The sequence below is a fragment of the Halichoerus grypus genome, chromosome 1 (genome assembly GCF_964656455.1).
Source record: "Halichoerus grypus chromosome 1, mHalGry1.hap1.1, whole genome shotgun sequence".
Taxonomy (NCBI): domain Eukaryota; kingdom Metazoa; phylum Chordata; class Mammalia; order Carnivora; family Phocidae; genus Halichoerus; species Halichoerus grypus.
The window spans coordinates 10,980,081-11,004,115 of NC_135712.1; the positions used below are offsets into that span (position 1 = coordinate 10,980,081).

Genomic DNA, 24,035 nt, shown 5'->3' on the forward strand with positions numbered 1-24,035 from the left:
GGAGGCAGAGGGCTTCTCAGAAGGCCACCTCCGTGCATATTTGTCTTGTATCTTTGCATTTTATGTTCAAAGCTTTAGCCCCACAGCAGCTTTCTTACTATTGAACAATGGCCTTCAAAGCAGTAAAACAGCCCAATTGTTATGGAGATTAAAGGTACAGACTGCAAAACGCCTGTAAATAAAATCTTCACTGACAAACCCAGTTTCTTTCCATAGACCTTTCTTCCATAATCTCTTTCTGGCAGAACATTTTATGTTTTCATACCAGAGATTCAGTTACCAACCACAGTAAATAAAACAAAATAATTTTAAAAAATAGTACGGAACTCACCCTAAAAACAAACATTGGCCAATCGTGTTTATTTTCTGTTTCTTTGTGCACACCTGAGGATTGACAGGGGGGAGAAAGGGAGGTAGTACTTCTTATCCAGTTGATTTTTAATTATGGAGCTACGGACAGTCTTCAGATTGAGGTATTAGCCAGTTCTGCCGTCCTACGTGGCATGGAATATTACATTTATGTTTAAAAGAAATCAGCAGTTTCGAGACCAAACGGTCTCATGACACCAAGTCCCTGAATGAGCCGTGAGTACCACAGGTTGGGCAGAAAAGACAGTCATTTCCTCCAGACAGAGGCTCAAGTGCCACAGTCCTGGGCACCATCGTTATTCACGACGCCTTAGGGTCATATTTAGGATCTAGAACATCCCAAATATCTGTTTCAAGATTTTGAAAAACATCTTCCAATTGTGATCCGCAGCAAGAGTTTACTACTCCTTTTGTGAAGGTGATTCTCTGTCAGACGGAACCCCCTGTTCTTCCAGCTGGAGGGAGTGTGAGCGAGAGTGGGGAAGAGGTGGTAGAGGACTGTCCAAGGCGTCTCATGTCACCAGTGACTACCGGGTGGCCACGAACCCTGAGCTTTAAAACGCACACCACAGAGTTCTCGTGGCCGCACACCATCTTGGTTCTTCCGGCTGTCATCGCTGAGTCTACACCTCTGTACGTCAGCGTTAGCAGTGTGGTTTGCTAGGTGTGGGCCACTGTAGTGGTGAGCTCGGTTCTGCTGGGAGGACGGGGAGAGGAGGCATTGTGATCCTTCAGCTCTGGGGTTTGGGCGTGGCCGCCAGTGGTGTCTAAAGGCGGAGCATCCCTAGGGAAGGCCGGTGAGTTGGCACCACCCTGGGTGTGAGCAGCTCACCCATCCAGGACAGTTAAGTCTCCCAGATCTGAAACTTGCTGATTCCCGCAGAGGATGTCTCTTTACTTACAAGCTTTATGTGTTCAATCTGAGTCATCCCAAGGCCAGATCCAAGACCCAGAGAGCTTAGGCTGTGCCAATTCTTCCATCTTTGGGAGAGCTACCCATACACACTTACTGGCAGGAGTATGGCGGGTAAAAGGACATCTCAAGGTAAAAAGGGAGGAGGAAATAATCTGGCCGGCGACTGCGCTTTTTGGAGTCGCAGGTCAGGAAGCGAACATGGTGGTTTTATTAAGTCTCCTGGGGTTACTGCGCTGTGCGGCCACTCGCACTCCATTAGCGCATCTCTCTGCAAGATCAGATGGCAAATTACATGATAAAGTTATTAAAATATCTGTAAAAGTCAGCACAAGCTCAAGGGCTCGACTTGGCATTTCTGCCCATTAAGTGGTTTATTTAGATCGCTTCTCTCGGGGTCTGTTAATCTTCATCCGTATGATGTTGTAAATTGCCGGCTATGTAGACCTGTCATTGCCTGAGTTTTCAGCCGTGCTGCTCTCGCTGGTCCAAGAGGGCTGGTATCGCAGGGGTGAAAGCACGAGTGTTTGAAACATGCAGTTATCCCCCCCCCACCCCGCCCTGCCACCCCCCGCCTGGGTTTTGAACCTGCAGCGTATGTTTGTGATGGTGTCTATAGAACAAAGTAGTTAGAGCTCACAGTTATAGAGGCGACTGATGTTGCTGGTTCCTTTCATCCCCACCGCCTGCCACCCCCATGAGGTGCACGACCTCGTCCTGCGGGTCCTGCCGGCTGCGCCTGCGCGGGCGCGGAGCCGCCCAAGTGACCAGGTCCGCGGTTTCCTTTACCGCCGAGCCAGGTCCCCCCATCTCATATAAGCAATTAGAGACGTGGTCTTAAACGCTAACATTCTGTAATTCTCGACGCTGCAGCTCCTGGAGATTAGCGGTCGCTCCTCACATTCTCAGGGAAGCCAGTAGGGATGTCCGAGAACACCTCTGCTCTATTGCCTATGATTAAAAGGCCACCCCCCCTTTTTTTTTTTTGGTAATATTTTTGCTATGGGATTGGGCTTTCTGAGGCACCATATGTTGCTAAATGAGAGAAGTCATTGCCCAGACGTGGATCTGTTTAATTTAATATGATTTTCCACAAATTACAAAGCATGACTTTAAAATTGAATTTGTGCAAAATTACAGATGGCCAATTCAGGTGGAAGGGAGAGGAAATCTTGTTACTCTTATTCCAGAATCTCTTCCCGAATTCCTCATTTGATTCTTTCACGCCTTGGGGGAGGGGGCAAGTGGGGGGGAGGGGGGATACATTAGAGGGTCTGTAAGGAATTTCTCTTATTTTTCAAACTTTCTCCCTGGTCAGTCATGGCTCCCTCAGAGGGAGACACAGCGGCCTGGACATGTCAAGACAGAACGCCAGTTCTTCTGTCCATCCATCCCATCAGTCAGGATACACCTGTTCCTCCCACCTTATCATCAGAAGGGGACTCGGGAAAAACATGGGAGCCCCCAGAATGCACTTTCTGAGGAAAGCAGAATCTGGATCTATCAATTAACACTAAAATCGATATGGTGGGTAATGGGTATGGACTTTGGAATTCACATCCCAGGTTGGCCGCTCGGGTAGTTATGTGACTTTGGGAAAATCACCGAAATGCTTTGCGCCACTGCTCCCCATCTGTAAAATGGGCATGGTAAGAATAGGACCTGACTCACTGGAGAGTGGTGAGCGTGAGTTCCTACGTGTATGCGCTGGATGCCTGGCACGCAATGAGCATCGCATGGGTTTTTTCCTCTTACCTCAGGAGCCTGCTGTGAGGATGGAGGTATATTCTCCTCAAGTATTTAGCATAGAGCCTGGTACACTTCACCCGCTAAATAAATGGTCGATGTTACTCGTTTTACTCTTACTGTTTGTTTGTACCCGCGTGGGGGACAGTGGAGTCTCACCAGGGTGTTATAATCCGTCCATCCGTCCTGTCAGATGAGCCGCACCTCGTTTTGCAGGAGAACAGTCACCCTGCGGTGGTTTTAGTAGTGTTTTCAGTCAAGTTCCGCTTCCTTGGGGGAACTCCAACAGGCGAGCCCATAACCACTGCTCCGCAAGATCAAATGGGAATGGTAAACTGTTAGAGTTGAAAGGGACCTTACACATCATTGCTCAAAGCATTTTATTTTCCTCATGAGACCCCCCAAGGCCCCGGGGAAGGACAGGGATTGGCCCAGTTGGAGGCAGACCTGAACTCCCAGTTTTGGGCTTGTCCCGCCTCTGCCTGGGAGGTGGCCACAGAATATAGTCTCTCCTGTCAATATGGAACGTACACTAGGATGTGACACCGCGCTCAGCCTTCCATGACCTTTTTCTGGAAGTACGCTGTCTCCTCAAAGAGTAGGCCCCCACGGTTGGATTCTGTATCGTGTGCTTCTTTGTGCCTCCATTTTCAAAATGCTGAATTCCATGCTCCGGGAGGAGGGATTTTTCAAAAAGGCAAGGATAGAATACCCCTCTCAAGGCCACGCTCTGTCCCTCTCAGCCCTGCCCCCTGGGGGACAGCAAACGGCTGCAGAGAGGCTGACAGGACACTCCCTGGCCACAAGGCCCACGTGGGCAGCAGTCAGAGATGAACCCTGACCCGTCCCTTACTTGCATGAATCGGACACATTCAGAGAATGTGAATGGTCAGCCTCTTCGGCATTTTTAATGAACCATCTGCAAAAGGATTTCTTTGAACCGAGTTTCACCTTCCTGTGTGATTTTAAGTAAATACCTCCCTGGGCCGATTCCGCCCCCAGGCCCGGGCCCTGGAAGTCTGCTGGCGGCTGGGGCTGGCGGGCCAAAAGGAGGGCTGCGGACAGGTGTGCGAGTGTGGTGGGCGGGGCCGGGCAGACACAGCTGTGGGAATGCAGCAAAGCTGCGGGGGGGGGGGGGGGGGGTTGTCTGGGGACTGGTGCTGAGTGATGGTCCTGCGTCCCGGTTCGGGACCCCCTGCCAACTTCTGCATTTACTCCCTGAACAGTGTGTGGCCGTGCGGACAGGGGAACTAGGGCCAGAGACAGGCGTCCCTACGACGACCACTGCTGTGATTTCAGAGTCAGGGTCATGGACAGCAAGGCTAAAGCTACCCTGGGACCTTCATGGGCAGAAACCGAATGCCACTCTGTCAGAGGCACCGTATCTGACATGTTTGTGGCTTCTGGGCTCTCTCCGGTGGCTAAGACCCAATGACTCGGTTGTCACCTCTCCTACGTGAAACTTAGTGGTTAATCAAGAGAAGTGGGGACTTGAGACCCTGCACTAACTAGCGATGTGGACCTGTCCTCCGGTCTTCACCTCCCACAGCACACGGTCTTGACGTGTCTTGACCACAGCCCCAGGGGCTTGAGTTCCAGGCCTCGCAGGGCTCTCGAGGCTGGCCTCAGTGGTCTGAGGAGCACAAGTTTCTAAAGAACAGACCACAGGAGGAGGCAATGAAGGAAAGTCTGTGAAATGGCCTTTTCTGGCTCAGAGGAACAGATCCACTCAGAAACACAGCATTCAGCGGTCTTGCGAACTTTCCCCCAAGCGTCTTGATTTCCCCTGATTTGGGCAGTTTTTACAGAGACTCTGAACCTCTAACCATGGAGATGAGTGAATCCTAGAAAGCTGGGCTAGAATGAGATGGCCAGCCCCCTCATTAGATCGAGGAGACACTGGGAGCCCAGAGAGGTTAAGTGACTTGTCGAAGATCACACAGCCAGCTCCTATACGCACGTGCTTAGCTCTCCTGCCCGTCCTCCCCAGCCTGAACACATTCCTAGTATTTGGATACGGCAAAGTGAACCTTCCCAAGCAGTCCCTGCAAAACAGCACTTCTGTGAAAGAGGGGCTGTTGGAACAAGATAGGGCAAACACCAGTGTGCCTATGCACTGCTCCACCCAGTTTCTCATCTTTATATTACCTCCCCCCCAAAAAAGGTCTCAAATAACCCAAACAGGCAGGGTCTGATCTGCAGACGGTGTGCAGGCATCCGCCCAAGAAGCTGCCGGTCGGCTGGTCCATCCTCCACTGATTTATGTTGTGTGTGTTAAGCCTTAAATTGTTGAGACTCTGGCTGGCTGCAGTGGTATTACTGGAGGGCTGGTGCATGTTTTCAGCTCACGGAGCTGGCTCCGGCACTGGAGGTGTTGGCCTCAGATCAAGTCCAATCTCACACCTGTCTGAGACAATGAGGGCCTTGTTACACACATCTCCAGTCAGGGCGGCTCAGGCTGCTTATTTTTCACGTTCAGAACAGGGGGCGGGGGGATCTGGGGGCCAGGCAGAAGCCAAGGCGAGACTGGGAAATGCTGGGGTCAGCTGCCTCCCTTGCCCTCTCCTTCTCCCCCTTCCCTGTCCGTCCCCCCCACCATTTTATAAACTTTTCCTTATTTTTGGAAATTAAAAACAAACAAACAATACCAACAGTAGCCCTCTTATGAAGGAGAATTTCCCACTGCCAAACAAGAAGCTCGGGGCCTGGTGGAGAATAAATCCACAGTTACCAAGGGGTTGAGCCACAGAGTGAAGAGTCAGAGGGGCGCGGGGGGGAGGGGGTAGCCCCCACACCAGTGCCGAAATCCGAGCTTTTTTCCACACCAATGGGGTCTGTGCAAGAAAGGTTTTCTCTTCTTGTTCTTCCCCTTCCATTGCTGACATTTGAGTGGCTGGGGCAGTAAGCAGAGGGGAATGTTTCCCCAGCTCGGAGTTACTCGCTGATGAACCAGCAAACTGTTCTGCCCCGCTCTGTCCCTCCAGTCCCTTGTAACACAGGGCCCACCAGCGCTTATATCTGCAGACCCTTTGCAGATCCAGCTCTCCAGAGACCCCGACCCGAGGCAGCCACTGGGCAGGACCTCTTCTGGGTCCAGGTCAGCAGCCCTCAAGGCTGACGGCTGTGAAGGGTCATTACTCAGTCAAAGCCACCCTGAAATGACTAGCATTGCATGGGACCACACGATGTGCAAGCCCTTGGGATAAAAATCAAGCAAGAGCTTCCCGGAGTTATGAAAGCCACCCTTTTCTGCCGGACCCCACAGTAGGCCCCTCGCTAGCACCTAGTGACTCCTCCCGAGTGGACCTGTCACGTCTCGGAGGCTTGTAACGAATCTCTCCGCTTCCTTCTCGGTAAGCGAGGCTCTCACCTGAGCCGGGACGCACGTGGGTACCACGGTCACTCCGTTCTGCTTGTCCTCCAATGACAAACAGGTAGTCCCCATCCTTTCAGCTGCAAAAACCCGGCTTAAGCGCTAAGTCCCATTGCTGACTCATAGCTTCAGCCTCAGAGACACGGCGGGGAAAATGTGCAGGCTGCTTATTTTATCTGACGCCTGGGACTTCAGAGCAAATCACTTTGAGCTCCACTGCCCTGCTTTCTCTCTGCGCACATCAGCCGGCTTCCCCCAGGACACCTTTTCCGAGGCAGCCAGCAGAGTGAGGCGTGCGTGGGAAGCAGCAAGGAGGGATAGAAAACATGGGGACTTCCGGCTCCCTCCTGCCCGGGGTTCGAACCCCTTCCATGTGACCTTGAGTGACAACTCAGGGGAAGAGCCTGAGCCGTGGGAGGGGGCATCGCTGCTGAGCCCGTGGCCTTCTGGGAGGCCAGGGGTGGCCCTGCGAAGCCTCCTCTTTGAGGCCACTCTGTCTGACCTCGTGGCCTGCGGAGGATGGTGGCGGAGGAAGCAGATGTGGCCCCCTCAAGCCATCTGGTGGCCAAGGAGGACCGGATACAGAAACCGAACCTGCTCCTACTGAGATCACTTTAAGCACAGGCTTCTCATCGACTTCTCTGGTCCTGCCTCGGCCTGTCTCTGGGCCATGAGGTTTCCATCCCTCTCCTGAGCCATCCAGGTTCCGAAATGACCAAACGGAAGCAGACAAGGGGTGGGGGTGGGGGGAGGCTGGAGCACTGAGGTTCCTGTGAGCTGCTGCCTTACCTGCCTCCTCCTCTGACCTCTAAACACCCACCCCTGCCTCCCCCTGACCCTGCCATTCTTCAGGGCACCTCCCTGCCCCCTCTCTTTCCCCTCCAGTGATCGAGCTGGTCCGGCTTCTCTCCTCTGGAGCCCATCCGTTGGGGCCTGAGACTCCACCATCTCCCCATGCCATGCCCCATCGTTACCCGATGGGGTGCACATTGCTGATGCCCTGACTGTCCTGGGCTCCTGGGAACAATGACCCAAGATTTCCCTCTGTGCTTTAAGATCAGCCAGACCTCGAAACCGACTGATGAGATGCTTTCCAAGCATCCCCGAGCCCTGAGCCACTGCACCCTCTCCTCCCCATCTCCAGTCATAGTTCCGAGAGCAACAGGCTCACCTCGAAGGCTCAGGCAGGCAGGAACTGTCTCTCCTACTTCTCCAGACCCCCACGACCCTAGCCCAGATCTCCAGGGTAAGGGGTGAGTGGGAGTCATTGAGGAAGATTTTCCCTGCTCTCGGGACAGCAGGTCAAAACTGGTGATTGACACGTTTTCACCTCAATTCCAAAATTTTCCGCCCGGAATGAGTTCCTTCCTCCCAAAGCACCAATTGTAGGGCAGAGCCTTGCTTCTTGGTTCTGTGACTGACCCTTCTTCCTCCTCCCAGAGCCCAGCTGGGAGCCTGGGGGAGGGAGCCTCAGTGGCCCCACCAGGTGACAACATACCTGCCCCTTTCCCTTCACTTCTGTGACGAGGAAGAAGGTGGGAAGTGTCTCTGCTTCTTGACCTTCTGACCCCATTACCTTCTACAGCCTTCTGTTTTTTAAAGCTACCCTTTTCTTTTGCTGCCCCACCCCCACCCCCAGGCCAGACTCTCTTGAGTCACTGCCTTTCCTTGCCATGTGCCTTGCTCCTCAGACGGCTCACCTGAGGCTGTCTTCCAAATACCTGAACCTGGTTTTACGAATTTAATTAGAGATTTGGACCCCAATGTATGAATAGGTTGTTTACCCACTACTTCCTTGGAACCCCATCCTCCCACCTCACTGCTGCCTCCCAGACACCTGCGCTCTGCCCCCTCCCCCCATGTTCAGGTGTGTCCCTGTGTCGCCTCCTTCCCTAAAAGCATTCCTGATTCTTCCTGGTTACGGCACTTTTCAAATCTATCCTTCCATCCATCCACTCTTGACCTTGGTGGCCCCCCTCCCTGCCCACCTGTAACCAAGCCTCTTTCCCCAACGGACCCGTTGCCCGGCCTTGGGGCCCCAGGCCCCCCAGCACTGAAACATTTCACCGCCACCCCCGCGATGTCTTCACCCTGTGCCTAAGACAGACAACAAAAGCCAAGTCACCCCCTGCCCATCCCCTGTTGTGGTGTCACATTATGATCTTCAGCTGGTGGACAAAGGACCATTCCAACCCACCCATGCTGGCCCGCCCGTCTGTCTGAAAAAATAGCAGAATGTGGGCCATCTGGGGGGGGGCGGGGGAGGCCATTTGTCACCCTCTTTGTCAACCCTCCCTTTCGCTTTCTTCACCTCCTCTTCCCTCAGTTCCTCAGAAGCCTCTTTTGTTCCAGGCCAGGGGAAAGTACTTCGGACGTGTTGTTGAGACTGGTTTGCTGTTTTGTTCAAAGACAGGAAGTTCCTGTTTATTGGAAAGGTTGTTCATTTCCAAAGACGTTCCATAGCCAAGCAGCTATAGGATGATTTCTCACTGCCTTTTCTCGGGGTGGTACACAATACAAAAAAATAATAATAATCATAATAAACCAACGAGAGCGAGAGAGTCAGTGAACACAAAAGGAGATGTTATAATAGGTTTTTGTTGGTACTTGCATTTTCTTGTTGAAAAACAGCAAAGACCCTGAGGTACAGAGGTGTGGACAGAAGCCTGATGTTATCTGGCCCCTAGAAATCCTGCCTGGAGTCCAGTGGCAGCAGGCAGGATCCAGAACTCAAAAAGACGGAGGCAACTGGTCCTGCTCAGTACAAACGGTGCTTTTAGTCTTTGGTAAACAGCCTGTGCCCCAGGGCCCAAATCCTTCAAAAGTTTGCCTAGGTAATTGCGTTTCATTGCTGTCTGGCATGTGCTCATCAGTCTAATCTGGAGGTTCAGACAGCCAGGCCAAAGCCTGCGAGACTGGAGGAGAATGAGACCGTGAATTTAATCCACTTGAAAGACAGACTAATACAAGTGCGGCTAACTCATTATTTTAAGTGATGTGAGCAGAAAAGGGTATGGCACTTTCCATAAAAGGGTTTAAAATCGGCACGTTGCAGCCACTTGGCGGTTGAAGGCCATTAGAAGAAAAGGCGGAACCAGGGCGACGATCGGATCCTTGCAGCCACCTCCTTGTTTCTGGAAGCTTGCCCCCTCCCCACGACCACCCCAATACACAGGGGGCTCGGAGGGAAATGCTGCCGCCCCCCTCCCCCAATTTTGACTTGAGGCATTCATGAATTCACAGCAACAGACACCAAATTTCATTTGAGATTTGGGGGTGTTGGGGCTCAGTTTCAGGGTGGAAAGGGGATATAAATGGAGTAAGGGCTTCCCAGGCAGCCCCGCAGAGCTCAGAATTCCAGGCCTGTACGCAGGAAAAAGGATCCCTTCCCCTGTGTCCACTGGGCGCTGTGCTTAGCAATTACTTCTTTTTTTTTCTTTTTCTTTCTTTCTTTTTTTTCTTTTTGAGAGTCAGACCAGTTTTTTTTTTGTTTTGTCAGTATATGGTAACTAGGCTGGGGGCAGGGGTCTCACAGTAAAGAAACAGCCCTCTGCAAAGAACCAGAAGGTCTGTCCCCTGCCCCGTCGCCAGCCCACCGCAGGGAGCGGAGAGTCACGTCACCTGTCCAGGCTTTGGCCTTCTCCGAGCTGGGGCTGGCTCAGAAAGTCTCCGAGGTCGCTTTCTGCGCTATCATTCCCTGAGACGTTGGAATGAAACCTTAGAAATGTTGACAGTGATTTGCATCATTATCTAGTTACATGTGACTCATGCCCGGGAAGCTCAGGAAAGGCAAGCACTAGCCTGTCCCCTTCCCAGGTGGCAAAGCTGACGGTCAGCTCAGGAGTGATCTTGTTGGTCGTTTACACCTGCATCTCACCCAGGACGCGCATGCCAGCTTCAAGTCTGGGTGCCAGGCCATGAGGCTGTGAGAAAGAGTCATCCCGAATCCTGGCATGGGGAAGGAGTTCTCCCTGGGCACAGCCCAACGGCTGAGGCCACGTGGGCAGACTGTGGCCCCCAGCGCCCCTGGTTCCCACAAGGGCTCCAAAAGGTTCCCAGCACACCCCTTCTCTCCTCAACACCCCTGAGTCTCATGTGCCCCGTGCCTGGGGTGCGTGCCTAGCCTGGCCTGGGTCTTCCTCAGGCACCACTGACATTTGGGGCCAGATCATTCTCTGCCATGGGGGGGGGGCATTCTGTGTGTTGTGGGATGTTTAGCAGCACCACTGGCCTCCACCCACTAGATGCCAGGAGCAGCCTTCACCCTAGTTGTAACGACCAGAAATATTTCCAGACATTGCCCCATGTCCCCTGGAGGAGAAACAGCCCCGATTGAGAACATTCTGGGAAAGTCACAAGGATCTCGTGGTCCACAGAGGCGCTCCATGCCTGCAACAAAGGGGGGTCGCTCAGGCGTCTCTACTTGGTAGTGAACCAGTTTTGACACCTTACTTCGGTTCTCTGTAGATCATCCCTTTTGTGGAGCAAGAGTTTCCTAGTCTGCTATCTCACACACTCCTTTCAATTTTTTTTTTTTTTTAATTCTTCTATGTTAGTCCAAGTCACTGAAAACCTAATGCTTCTCTGAGAAAGCCTTCCTTGACCTTGTAAATCAAAGCAGTCCTCTGGAGGGAGGTTTCCCACCGCTGGGCTCGGTATCATCTTTCTCAGGGTGACCTCATCTATTAAAGTATGAAGGTTGTATTTGAAATGCCATTTACTTTCTCTAAGTCAATAAATGAAGCTGTGGATCTTTAGATCATCAGAGGTCTGCTTATTACCAAGAGTTTTTGTGTGTGTGTCATTTTTTTAAATTGAGACCCGTGCTGGAGTTTAAAAGAATTCCGGCAGATTTCCATTTGCCTTTCTGAATCAGTTTGGGGTGATATTCCTCTGCGAGTGTAGATTGCCCCTAGATGAATCTGACTTTATTAGTTTATGTCCTTTGTTCAGAGCACCAGGGATGAGCTTGTGAAAGCACGCGCGGCTCTTATCTTCAAAGTTCCCCTTTATGCAGCAAAAGTGCACCTCAGCAACCTGTGTTACTAATCTATGGCGGTCCCAATTAGTTCACATCAAGGTCAGTCCTTTGGAGGGTGCAGACCGGCTGCAGACTTAAGGGAACGAGTTCCTCTCGTGCAGAGCTTGCGTGAAGGTGGGGGAGAAGGCAGCCGCAGAGGCGTCAGACAAAAGCGGGGGTTGCCCGCTCCCACTCCCCCGGGAGAGGTTGATAGCGACTCCCCCCCCCCCCACCGGCTCACAAGCCAAAGAAACCCAGTTATTCTAAAGAACCCAAAACTAGCATGGAACCTGCCGCCCCATGAGGAAGCTGTTTTGGGCTCTTCTTTAATGTCTTGCTCCGATGGCAAATATCCTAGTGCTTTTGCAGCTGTTGCAACATAAAAGAGAAGCGTTAAGAGAGCCATTTCTTGGGGACTTTTGACGAATGGAGGAGCCTTGGGCTTAAGAAGTATAACGAACACGACTCCTCTAAGACTTTGTCTGTAAAAAAGAAGCCAGACCCGGTGGGTCGGGAGCATGTTGAGTTTTAGGAATGAAGGATGCTGCTGAGCTCAGGGTGGCCCATCCTGCCGCGTCTCCGAGGCCACGAACGGAAGACAGTAAATCCGTGAATCACAGAGGTCTCAGGTCTCCACTGCAGAGTGGGGGGTGAGACCCCTCTTATGCGAAGAGAATATGCATCCTTGGCCTGCCTCATGTCCGTGGGGGAACGAGAGGGTCCACAGCCAACTAGAATGGCAGTGCCCTTTAAGAGGGAGAAATTCATTGTTCAGTCCGTTCAGAGACATGCCCCATAGTTTTATGGGCGTTCAGAGCATTGGAGGTGAAGGGACGGCGGGATCCACACCGCGCTCGCCCCTCCCTCCAGGCACACGCTGCGTCTTCGTGCCTGGGGCCAAAGGCAGGATGCTCGGTTGCTCGGATGCCCGCGGAGGTGCGGAAGGGGGCGGGCCTCCCCGGGCCCCGGCCTGGTTGCTGCCGCTGGGAATTCCCGGAGCCGGCCGGATGCGTGGGAAAGGAAAACAAGAAGCGGGTGCAGGTCGGGGAAGAAAAGTCGTGGCAGGACAGCACAGCGAGCGTGAGGAAAACCGGAGCATGCTGAAGCAGACACTGAGCCAGTGGTTTATGGAAGGAGGCCAGGCGCTTCAGCTTGGGAAGCTCACCTACTCCCCTTCAAGGGGGGAGCGCCCAGTGGAAGATCCTCAAGAAAGAACAGCTGCCTCTCAGCGTGGGTCCCACCTCGGAAGGTAAAGAACAACAGGGTGTCCTGGGTTGGCGAAGCTCAGCGTCTGGATGTCTGGATTTCGGTGCGCTGGCCAGCAGGGCGCGACACGCGGGCACCCAGCAGCCCCCTTGGGCAGAGCAGCTGTGGGGCTCCCCCTGAGAGAGGCTGGTGCTCAGCGGCAGCAAGGGCTTCGGTCCCCTCTGGGTAACCTGCCGCGAACCGCCTGCCCGAACCTCACACGTGCTCCCCGCGAAACCATGTTTTCCCTGAGGAAGGACTCGGGGGCACTTCGGCGCCTCGCAGGTGGGGAAACTGAGTCTCCAGGGGATTAAGTCCCTTGGCCCCGGCACACCGCGAGTGAAGGGCGAGTCAGGGGCTCGGCCCTAATCTCTTCCCAACTCCCAAACGACAGATAGTCTTGCTCGGCTCTTGCTCCGGCCCTCCTGATTGTCTGAGGGACAGCCCCCGGCCATGGTTCCCAAATCCTGGAAATGTTTGGGGGCTACCCAAACCAAAGGCTAGGGAAGCATCCTTGCGGGTGCCCTGCCAGCGCTCTCTAGATACTGTGTTGTGCTGCGTTCTTGCTCCCCCTTCACGTGACTCCTGATTTTATTAGAATGCCATGCTGCAGGGTGTGCTGCTCAAAACCAGTGTCCGGCCAAAAAATCCAGAAAGAGTGCATTCAGGCCCACGCCGCATGGGAGCAGAGGACACAGAGGCTGCCTGAACGGCTCCAGCCACTCAAAAAATCTGTCAAACAGTCGTTCACTTTTTACAAAACCACCAAAGTGCTAAAGTAAAATCTAGGGTTGCCGCCGGGAGAAAGCCCAGCGGGGAAAGCCATGACGGCACTGCTGGGAGGGTGGCCTCCCACTCTCTCGGCCCCGAGCCACCTCTGTGTCTCCCACGAGAGATGTGCCTGAGGCCAGGTGTTGGCCGGAGGGAGGCGCGTGGACACAGAGGGCTGAGGGCGACAGAGCTGGATGGAGGGGCCTCAGGGGAAGCCAGGTCACAAAATGATATGACGCGTAGCTGTTGTGTCTCTTTCTGAGCTGGGCTCCAGAGCGTCTCTTCCAATACTGACAGCTCACGGGGTAGGGGTCAGTCGTCCTGCGGCCCTTGAGGCCCCAAAGCTAGCATCACTCCTTCTTTTCTGGCCTGCTGCCACCCTGAGGCATTACAAGGGCCCTAGCAAAGCTCGGCCACGTTACTTAACAGGAGCTGCCCAAGGGACAGCTCTTACTGAATCTGCTTAGTCACAGAGATCTCTGGTGTCTCTCTGGGGAGTCCAATGGGCTCCTCCTCAGCAGCACAGGGCCTTCCAGTGACAGTCTGGACCGTGGCTTGGCTCTGACGGTCTCCCGCCCTGTGCCAGGGGCCAACGATGCTCAAACCTGCACGGTCCTCTTTATAGCATGTGCTACCCCCGTGGAATGTTCCTTCATAAGATTCCGTTTCTTTAGCTTCGGGTGATCCCGGGTGATGCTGTGCCACTCCTGCTTGGAGCTTCCCCCTTCGAGGTGTCTGTCATTTGTTTCCTGCGAGTGAGGGTCTTCATTCTATGTCAAGGGCGCGATCCCGAGCTAGGGGCTGCCAGAGATTTCCCCGCAGTTGACACAGTATTTCGTCCCTTTCCAGGAGCTGCAAAGAGGGCAAAGGGGCTAGAGAATGAGGGGATGGGACCAGAAAGCCATCTTTGCCGTCCATGTTTTCAGATGTTCATTGGAGAAGAATGGAAGAAGGGCAGGAAGTTAACAACGCAATCATGGAATCATTCGAACATGGCCAGTGGGCTGGCCTTACAGGAATTTACACAGCCCGCCTATAGAATCAGCGCGGGCCTGGAAAGCGTGTTCGGGGTCAGAGGCGCAGAAAGTGAGAGTGCAGAAAATCTTCACCGGAAGGGTGTCTGCAGTGGATATTTGTTTAACCAAGTGCAGGGCAGTGATCTGTCTGCAAGGGAGGACAGGGGAAAGACCAGAAGATGCCTTCTGTTCCCTCAAAACCATGGTCCCCCCATAGGAACTGAAGGCTACTCTCCCTCTGCCCCGGGGACACGGTGCTGGCAGAGAACAGGAGGTGTTTATCCACACACCCATCTTTTCTAGAAGCCAGTGACTTACCCCCCAGCCCTTCGTCAGAGACGACTGTGCCTGAGTCCAAAACCTTTTTCCAGACGCGCCTCAGACTGATGGGGCTGAGGGGAGAGGCCTCATGGCAAAACTTGAACTGTTTCCCCTGGGAAGTGTCTGGCAACTCTAATGAGGACCAGCACTTTGCATTTATAGAGCGCCTTTCATCTGTGGCTCTCAAAGCTGCTCCACAAACATTAATTAACTCTCACACCTGTGAGGCAGGTGAGGCTGGTTGCCCCCATTTTTAGAGATGAGGAAACAGGTTTGAAAGGAAAAGGGCCGTAGTGAGCCACCAGGGCTGGGGGCGGCTCTGCTGGAAGGAACTGGCTTTCTAGATTCCCAGCGGCCCTGACCCAGTGGCCCTGAGTGCAAACCCAGGGGGCCTCCCCGGGGGCCAGGCTCAGAATATGGGTCCCAGAGGCTGTGCATGGGGGAGACATGGCCACACGGCTCCCTTCTTCCCTCCTGCAGGCAGCCTGCCACCTCCCAGGCCCCGTGATCTGGATGGGACCCCTCAAAACCCTGAAGGCCTTTAAAACGCAGCATCCCCGGGCAGGTCTCTGCCCGGGCTTGGTGCTGGATGCTTCCCTTCAGAGTAATTGCTGGAACAATGACTGCATCTTAGCTGTACATGACTAACCAAGATGTCTGTAGCCGGCAGAGACAACGGTTGGCAAATACCAGAGCTATTTCACAACCTCGCTTTTTCCAGGATCCAAAGCTGGTAGGAGCTGACTCACATTATCATGGGGTTTCACCGATAGCAACAACGTGCGAATCCCGTGTCTGCTACCTGGGCGCACTTCTAGGTGACTGCTAGTCCTCCTTCCTTGTGCCGTGCTGCCTTTTGACTCCCTGCCGCAGAGGCCGGAGGGAACGGCGCTGAAGGACAGTGGGACTTCACCAGGGAAATGCCTCTTTCAGAGCAGAGAAGGACCCAGCGCCTGGGGCCACGACAGCACGGGGTTCTGAACGTAGCAGCAGAGCCCCGGGGGGCAGCCTTTTGTTTGCAGGGGAGCCCAGATCTTCCCTCCCAAGGGTCCCAGATGGGGAGATGCAAGCCACCACCACCAGGGCCCGCCCTGACACATCACCCTGGAAACTGACTCACATCTCTGAGCCCTGAGTCATATCCTGTTGTGCGTTTGGAGGCATCCAAGAGGGCATTACACCAGCTACCCATGACTGAGGTGAATCTGAAGGGCACCCTGGGAACTACCCTGCCGTCTTCCAAACAGAAAGAGGGAAAAAAATCCTCTAGGGAAAAAATACTAGGACGGCCCTGAGGGCTTCTATGTTCACCAAGCAGGTTTGGCTCTTAAAAATAGACGCTGGGGCCCCGTGACATACATAACTGTCTGGTCTCTGTTTTTAAACTGCTCTGAAAGGTTACCAAAAGGTCGCATCTTTTAAAGATATCAGCTGAAGAGCCAAAGGAAGGGCCTTCTAACTATAGTAGCCACGCCACAGAGTCACCAACCTCCTCCTGGCCCAGGGCAGAGAGAAGATGGTGGTGCTGTTGGGAATCCACGTTTTGAGGGTGGGCATTCAAGACCCCAGAGAGGTAGGTGGTCGAGTAGAACCAGAGCGGTCTCTGGCCATGCTCTCCTGTGTGGCCTTGTGGGGGCCTGGGACCAAAGTAGGACCTTTTAAACTTTTCAAAGAACGGCTTTTAGTTTTGTTGATTTTCTTTGTCACTTTCTATTTCATTGATTTCTACTTTTTTATTATGTCTTTTCTTCCGCTTGCTTTTGGTTTATTTTGCTCTTTTTCCCCTACTTTCCTAAGCTGGAAGCTTAGATTATTGATTCTGGATCGTTCTTCTTTTCTAATATATGCATTCAATGCTATAAATATCCCTGTAAGCACTGCTTTTGCTACGTTCCACAAACTGTGATATGTTGGATTTTCATTTAGTTCAAAATGCCTTTTAATTTCTCTTGAGACTTCTTATTTGACCCATGGGTTACTTGGAGGTGTGTTGTTGAAGCTCCAAATATTTGTTCTAGTTAACTTTCTGTTGTTGGTGGGGTTTTTTGTTGTTGTTGTTTTGGTTTTTTGGTTTTTTTGTTTTTAGTTTTAAATCGATAAGGCCTGAGAATATACTTTGTATGATTTCTGATCTTTTAAATTTGTTAAGGTGTGTTTTATGGCCCAGAATGTGGTCTGTCTGGGTAAATGTTCCCTGTAAGCTTGAGAACAAAGTGTATTCTGCTGTTGTTAAATGGAATCTTCTATAAATGTTAATTACATCAAGTTAGTTGGGAGTACTGTTCAGGTCAAAATGCCCTAATTTTCTGCCTGCTTGATGCATCAGTTACTGGAAGAGGGGTGTTGAAGGCTTCAACTAAGTGTATTTTTCTATTTCTTCTTATAATTCGAAATCAGTTTTTGCCTCATGTTTTTTGACACTGTTGTTAAGTGCATACATGTTAAGGATTGTTACATCTCCTTAGAGAACTGACTCTTTCATCATCATGTAATTCCCATCTTTATCCCTGAAATTCTTCCTTCTTCTGAAGTCAGTTTTGCATTAAATTAATATAGCTACTCTGCCTTTCTTTTGGTTAGTGTTAGCATGGTCTTACTGCATCTCTTTACTTTTACCCTGAGTCTTTATATTTCAAGTAGGTTCCTTATAGACAACATATAGTTGGGCCTTCAGTCTGACAATCCCTATCTTTTAATTGGTGCATTTAGAACATTCATACTTAAAGTGATAATTGATATGGTTGAATTCATATCTGTCATGTTTGTAACTGTTTTCTATTTGCTTACTTGTTCTTTTTTCTCCTCTTTTTCTGGCTCCTCTGGTTTTAATGGAACATTTTATATGATTCTGTTTTATCTCCCCTCTTAGCCAATCAATTATACCTTTTTAAAAAATGTTTTTAGTGTTTGCCCTGGAGTTTGCAAAATACATGTATAATGAATCTAAGTCACCATTAAATAACACTATACCACTCCTTCCTTCCCATTCTGTCATTCCTGCTATTCATCTCATTTACCAATATGCTGTGATCACCCAATACATTTTTCCCTCTATTCTCATTTTAAACAGACAGTTTATCTTTTGGATCAACTAAGAATAGGAAAAATAAGACTTTATTTTACTTTCATTTATTTTTTCTCTGAAACTTCCTTTCTTTGTTTCAATTGAATTTTCTGACCTATATTTTCCTTCTCCTTGAAGAATTCCTTTTAACATTTCTTGCATGACAGCGCTGTTGGGTAAATTACTTCAGTTTTTGTTTGTCAGATAATATCTTTATTTCTCCATCACTGTTGAGGTATAATTTTGTAGAATATGGAATTTTAGGCTGGTGGCTTTTTTTCCTTTAAACACTTGAAATATTTACTACACTTTTTGCTTGTATGGTTTTTGAAGACAAATTGGAAGTAATTCTTATCCTTATTGCTCTCGGTAAGGTGTTTCTGTAGATTATTTGGTATTTATCTTCCTTGGTGTTCTCTGAGCTTCTGGGATCTGTGGTTTGGTGTCCATCACTAATTTTAAAAAATTATTGGCCATTAATACTTCAGATATTTCTTCTACTCTGTTTTCTTTTCTTTCTCCTTCTGATATTTCCACTATGCATATGTTACACCTTTTGAAATTGTCCCAAAGTTCATGGATGTTCTGTTTTGGGTTTTTCTGTTTGTTTGCTTTGTTTTTTTCTTTCTTTTTTCTCTTTACCTTTTAGTTTGGGAAGTTTCTATTAACATATTTTAAAGCTCATTGATTCTTTCCTCAGCCATATCCAGTCTATTGATGAGCCCATCAAAGGCATTTCTCATCTATCTGTTACAATGTTTTTCATTTCTAGAATTTCCTTTTGTATCTGAGAGTTTCCATCTCCCTCCTTACATCACCCATCTGTTCCTGCATGCTGTCTCCTTTTTCCATTAGAGCCCTTAACACATTAATCACAATTAAATTCCCTGTCTGGTAACTCCAAAATCTATGTCATATCTGAGTCTGGTTCTGCTTTTTGTTGTATCTCTTCAGACTGCTTTTCTTACCTTTTGGCATGCCTTGTTATTTCTGATTTGAAAGCTGGACATGAGGGGCACCTGGGTGCTCAGTCAGTTAAGCACCGGCTCTTGGTTTTGGTTCAGGTCATGATCTCAGGGTCCTGGGATCAAGCCCCGCATCAGGCTCCATGCTGAGCGTTGAGTCTGCTTGAGGATTCTCTCCCTCCCTCTCCCTCTGCCTCTCTCCCTGCTTGCACACTCCCTCTCTCTCTCTCTAAAATAAATAAGTCTTAAAAAAAAAAAGAAAGCTGGACATGATGTATCAGGTGATGGGAATGGACGTAAATAGGCCTTCAGTGTGAGATTTTATGTTCATCTAGCTAGGAGTTGGGCTGTGCTTCATGTTTACTGTAGCTGTAGATGCCAGAGGCTTCAAATTCCTCTAATGTCCTTGTTTTTGTCTCCCTTGTTGTCTTTGGACTTCCCTAAGAACTCTTCCCTAAATAGTCTCTTTCAGCCGTAACCCACTGTTATTATACTGGATCCCGTGAAAACCTGGAGGAGTTCCTGATGCCAATCTCATGAAAGTGTCCCCACCCAAATCCCCATACATGCACACAAGACTGCAGCCCCTAGAAGTTTCTTATTCTCACAGTAGACTATACTCGGTCTCCAACAGTTAATCAAAATTACCAGTTAAACGTTCTGACCAGTTTATGGCTCTAGCAGCTTCTGCTCCTGGTACGCAGACCTCAGTGATTTTCTAGTCACCTGCCTCTCAAGATTCCAGGGTGGCAGTTTGCCCTACAGTCCCAATTCTCTAACAGATCCAAGAAGAGTCATGGATTATCAGTCTGTGCCGCTCTTTTCTTGTAGAGAGGGGAGTGGTGACCCCCAAGCTCTTTACATTTCAGAGCTGCAGCTGGAAGCAGCAGAACATCTTGACATCAGTTATTTGATAGGGTCATTTTTCACTCTGGAGACTTTTTGTTACTGCTGCATCAAAAGGTGAAAGCACTCTACTTTCTTATTGAGTGATGTATGCCCTGGATCCCTCGGAGTTCACCGCTCGCCTCCGCCCTACCTTATCCCCAACTTCCCCCTTCTCTGACTTCATTTCAAAGGGAAGGGAGAGAGGGAGCTCTGTTTTACCCACTTTTTTGATGATCAGACAGCTGAAAATAACCCATCACAAAATGACTTCAGTAAAGTGGCTGCATCAAAATATTATGTACCCTGAAAAAAACAGGAGGCAGAAAGGCTCAAATTTAAATTTTCTAATCCAGTCGTTTTCTTAATGGACATGTGAACTAGTTGAGGTTGGGTCTTTGCCTCCTCTATCCTTACCTCAAATCTCCAGATTTCTTGAGCTTTACCACTTAATCTCTGGAGCCCAGTTCCTCTCCAGTGCTGAAGACCGGCCGGCAAGCCCTTTATCAGTGAACAGCGTGGCATTACGAGGCTCACCCTGGAGCAGGTGTGTGTGGCCTTACCAATAAATTATCAGATAAATCCCTTGGCATGGGTTCATTTTCCTTTTTAATAATGTAATCATAAAAAATAGTCAGACTTATTGAGCATTTAATACAGCCAAAAACTGTGTTACTTGCTTTACATATGACTTATTGCACTTATTCTTCACTACTACCATTTGAAGTAGGAAAACTACATATCAGAGAAAATAAGTGACTTGCCCAGGGTAAAGGCAGAATTCAGACTGAAATCTATTATTTAAATTAGGTGCTTTCCCTAATCTGTTCCTTGCAGAGGCAGAACATAAGTGCATAATAAATGTCATTAGGGTTATCTCTAACGTGGGAACAGCTGTTTGCAAGTCCAGATTAGGCAGATAACCCATCAGTTCTCCTGAGTACAGGTCCCCCACTAGCTGTGATTCCCTAAAGGCAAGGACTATAATCCATTCACTACTGAGTCCCCAAAGCAGTGACCCTCGTAAAGCAAAAATGCTCATTGGCAACATGAATGAATGAGGATGTGAATAACTTCATGAGCCTATGAATGAATGAGTGAACGAACTAATGAATGTGAATGAATAAATGAAGCAACTCTCAGCATATAATCAGTGCCATAGGAAAAAACCTTTTGAAGCATCATCTACTCCCAGGATCTTCACTGATACCAGACTAGAAGCTCCAATGGGGCAGGGGATTGGTCTTACTCATCAGGCTATTACTAGCTAAGTTAGCACATGCCTAGCACATACTAAAATTCCAATAAACTTTTGTTCTTTTTGATGGACTGACTTATCAGAGGCACCGCCTTCAAGAATAAACAGCCCTGCTCTCTGGAAAATGGCTGACAGTGGTTCTCTTCCTCACCCTACGGCTTCTTTTCTGGATAACTCCCATCTTCTCCCTGCCTACTTCCTCTTCCCGGGATAGGTATATTTATTGTTATAAGCACCATTCTTCACTGCACGCTTCCACCTGATTCTTTCTTAAATCTGATTAGCACATGTTCATCAGAGAAACACTGTAAAGGACCTATTTGAATTAGAATCCTGCACCGTGACTGTTGGAAGGGGCTTTGAGATCATGTGTTTTTAGAGAGGAGAATGAGGACGTGTAAACAAGTGGTCCAGGCTCAAAGACAAACATGGAGGCCACTTCTCCTGCCTCTCAGTCCCATGCTTGGGGTTGCCCACAGCACTGCCATTTCCATACTGCCTTCATGTGTTCGAGTTGGCCCCATCAGAGCAAGAATGGTAACGGAACAGTAAACTCAGCATACACCATATCGTCGGCCCTAGTTTTTTTGTTCTATTTTGTGCTTTTGGTTTTTTTTATTAATAATACACATAGAATTAGAAAACACCCAAAAAACCTGACATGAGAAGCTCGCCATCACCACCTTCTGGCCCACCGCTGGCAATGAATCCAAAGGCAGCTCACTACGGGTCACATGAATGAAAACTGATCACGCAGGGGTTTTAAGCGCTCGCCCTCCTCTAACGCTGGAAAGCTAAGGTTGTGGTGTGAAGCAAGAATGTTGAATCTAAAACCCTGTGTTGAAAAAAAAAACAATCACAGAACTTGGACTTTAATCATAAAGATCATTTTACCAAAGCATATTTTTAAAAGGCTGTGAAACATTATGCAACGTTTGCATGGTTTAATTATGAGTTTAGAAAAGCCTAGCACAACTTTTTCACTACAGTAAAACATGACAGAGCATGAATCATGGCATAATACTTTATGCTTACTGTGGTTTTAGACATGGGGTTAGGGGTGCTGGGCTGTCTACACAGCAAGGCATGAATTACTGAACCACAATTCACACCCCGGAGGGCTTTATGACAATTATAAAACCTCTTTTGTTTGCTTCTTAAATGATTAAAATATTTGAGTACTATATACTCACCTAGCAAATGTGTATATCTAGGACATACGCAAGTCTTACAAAAATATCTGAGTCTATAATTTATTTTTCACTTGGAGGAAAACCCTTGTAGTAAAATGGGAATATTGAACAATCTGCTATTTTGTTCTTTGCTTTCAATTATTGGAAACACTGTCGCCTGGAAGGCTGTGCAGGATCTTTGACTGTAGCTGATCATTCATTTCCACTGAGTTTAAATGGACCAGCTCTTTTATTCCTTGCCTTCTGCTCAATTCCCCAAAATTCAGAATGGAATGAGGACCCTTCTTTAATATTAGATTTCAGAGATTCTAAAATATTTGCCCAGATTTTCCAAACTTAAAAATTGAGTTATTTTTAAAGAAAAGAAAGAAATCGATCCACATGAGGGACAGGGAGAGGGGGCAGGCAGGCAGAAGACCCGGGGATCCAGGTGGATCTCCAAACCCCTGATTCTGTTATCCGCTCTGCCGGCTTCGAACAGATAAACAGAAACAGCAAACTTGAACTTCTGGAAATGAAAAGCCCCTGGAGGAATGAGAACTGAATATTTCACAACAAGTAGGAAGAACTCACTTCTTTACATCCTGGCACATACACAGCCTGCATCCCATATTTTCCTGAGGATCGTTGCTCTTTCTAGATGTACTCCCAGCATCATGCAGCCCTGGCTATGAAGACCCCTGGGAACTAGCGTAGTCCACAGAGAAGGTGGGACACAAAGAGAAAATCAATGTTTAACCCTAAAGAAATGGAGGCTATCTTGGGGGGGGACCATGTCCCATTCAACTTTTCTTACACATATTGCCTGAGATTAGAGAGTTTGTTCATTTTTTTCTTCTCCTTTTCATCTGCAATGGGATGCTTTTGAAAACTAAGACTCCTATGAATGCTGGAGTCAAATTTACAAAATCCTTTTTACCTAAATCTTCTGAAGTCAGAGTTTTGTCTCTTCTCTATCCCAGTCTTCATTTAATGGCCATCTATAAAATACTTGCTCAACATTCTGCCCTTTAAACGTTGCAGACTTGAGGTCTTGAAAAGGTGCGGGACACCTGTCGGTCTGGGGTGGTAGAGCCAGCTCTCTATGCTGGGCTTGTGAACTAATCCTCAGGCCTCATCACCAGCTTCCCAGCCAGACCTTCTTTTCTAAATTCCTTGGGAGACAATTCACCTAAATAGAGGATATTTAAAAGCCCTTGGGATATTTTTGCCAAAGGTACAAAAAAACAAAAAACAAAAAAAAAAACCTCTATGTTCTTTTTCGCTTACTGAGTACAGGTGGATAGGTGATCGCCTGAGTTTATAAAATGTTTCTGAGGATGAGAATTGTAACTCTTGGTAAAGCTGATATTGTCTGGGCAGTTGAAACGTGCTGTAGTTCAACAGGTGAGCATTAACAATTCTACCTGGAAAGCATATTCAACTTCTCCTATCATTATTAGCATGATTAAATCAAACCTCCGGAAGGAACAGTTATCAGAGGAAAATCTTCAAGAATCGCACACAAACTGTATTTCAGTATCTTTGTGGGAGGGATGGAAATCATCAAACAAAAGCAAATACTTGGACTTACTAAACACTGGTCAACAGGCCACAGACATGTATAACATATTTAAGCAAAGGTGACTAGGGGTGCCTGGGTGGCTCAGTCGTTAAGCATCTGCCTTCGGTTCAGGTCATGGTCCCAGGGTCCTGGGATCAAGCCTCATATCGGGCTCCCTGCTGAGCAGGGAGCCTGCTTCTCCCTCTCCCACTCCCCCTGTTTGTGCTCTCTCTCTCTCGCTGTGTCTCTGTCAAATAAATAAATGAAATTTTAAAAGAAAAAAAAGGTGACTAGCTTTTTATTAGAAGTTTTTTTTTTTTTCTTAAACCCCACCCCACTCTACGTATGACTGA

At 49.0% G+C, this 24,035-nt stretch overlaps 1 protein-coding gene across 7 annotated transcripts in view; it reads left to right on the forward strand.

Moving 5' to 3' along the window:
- RUNX1 (RUNX family transcription factor 1) overlaps positions 1-24,035 on the forward strand; it is a 246,961-nt gene that overhangs the window by 212,755 nt on the left and 10,171 nt on the right. The window lies entirely within an intron of this gene.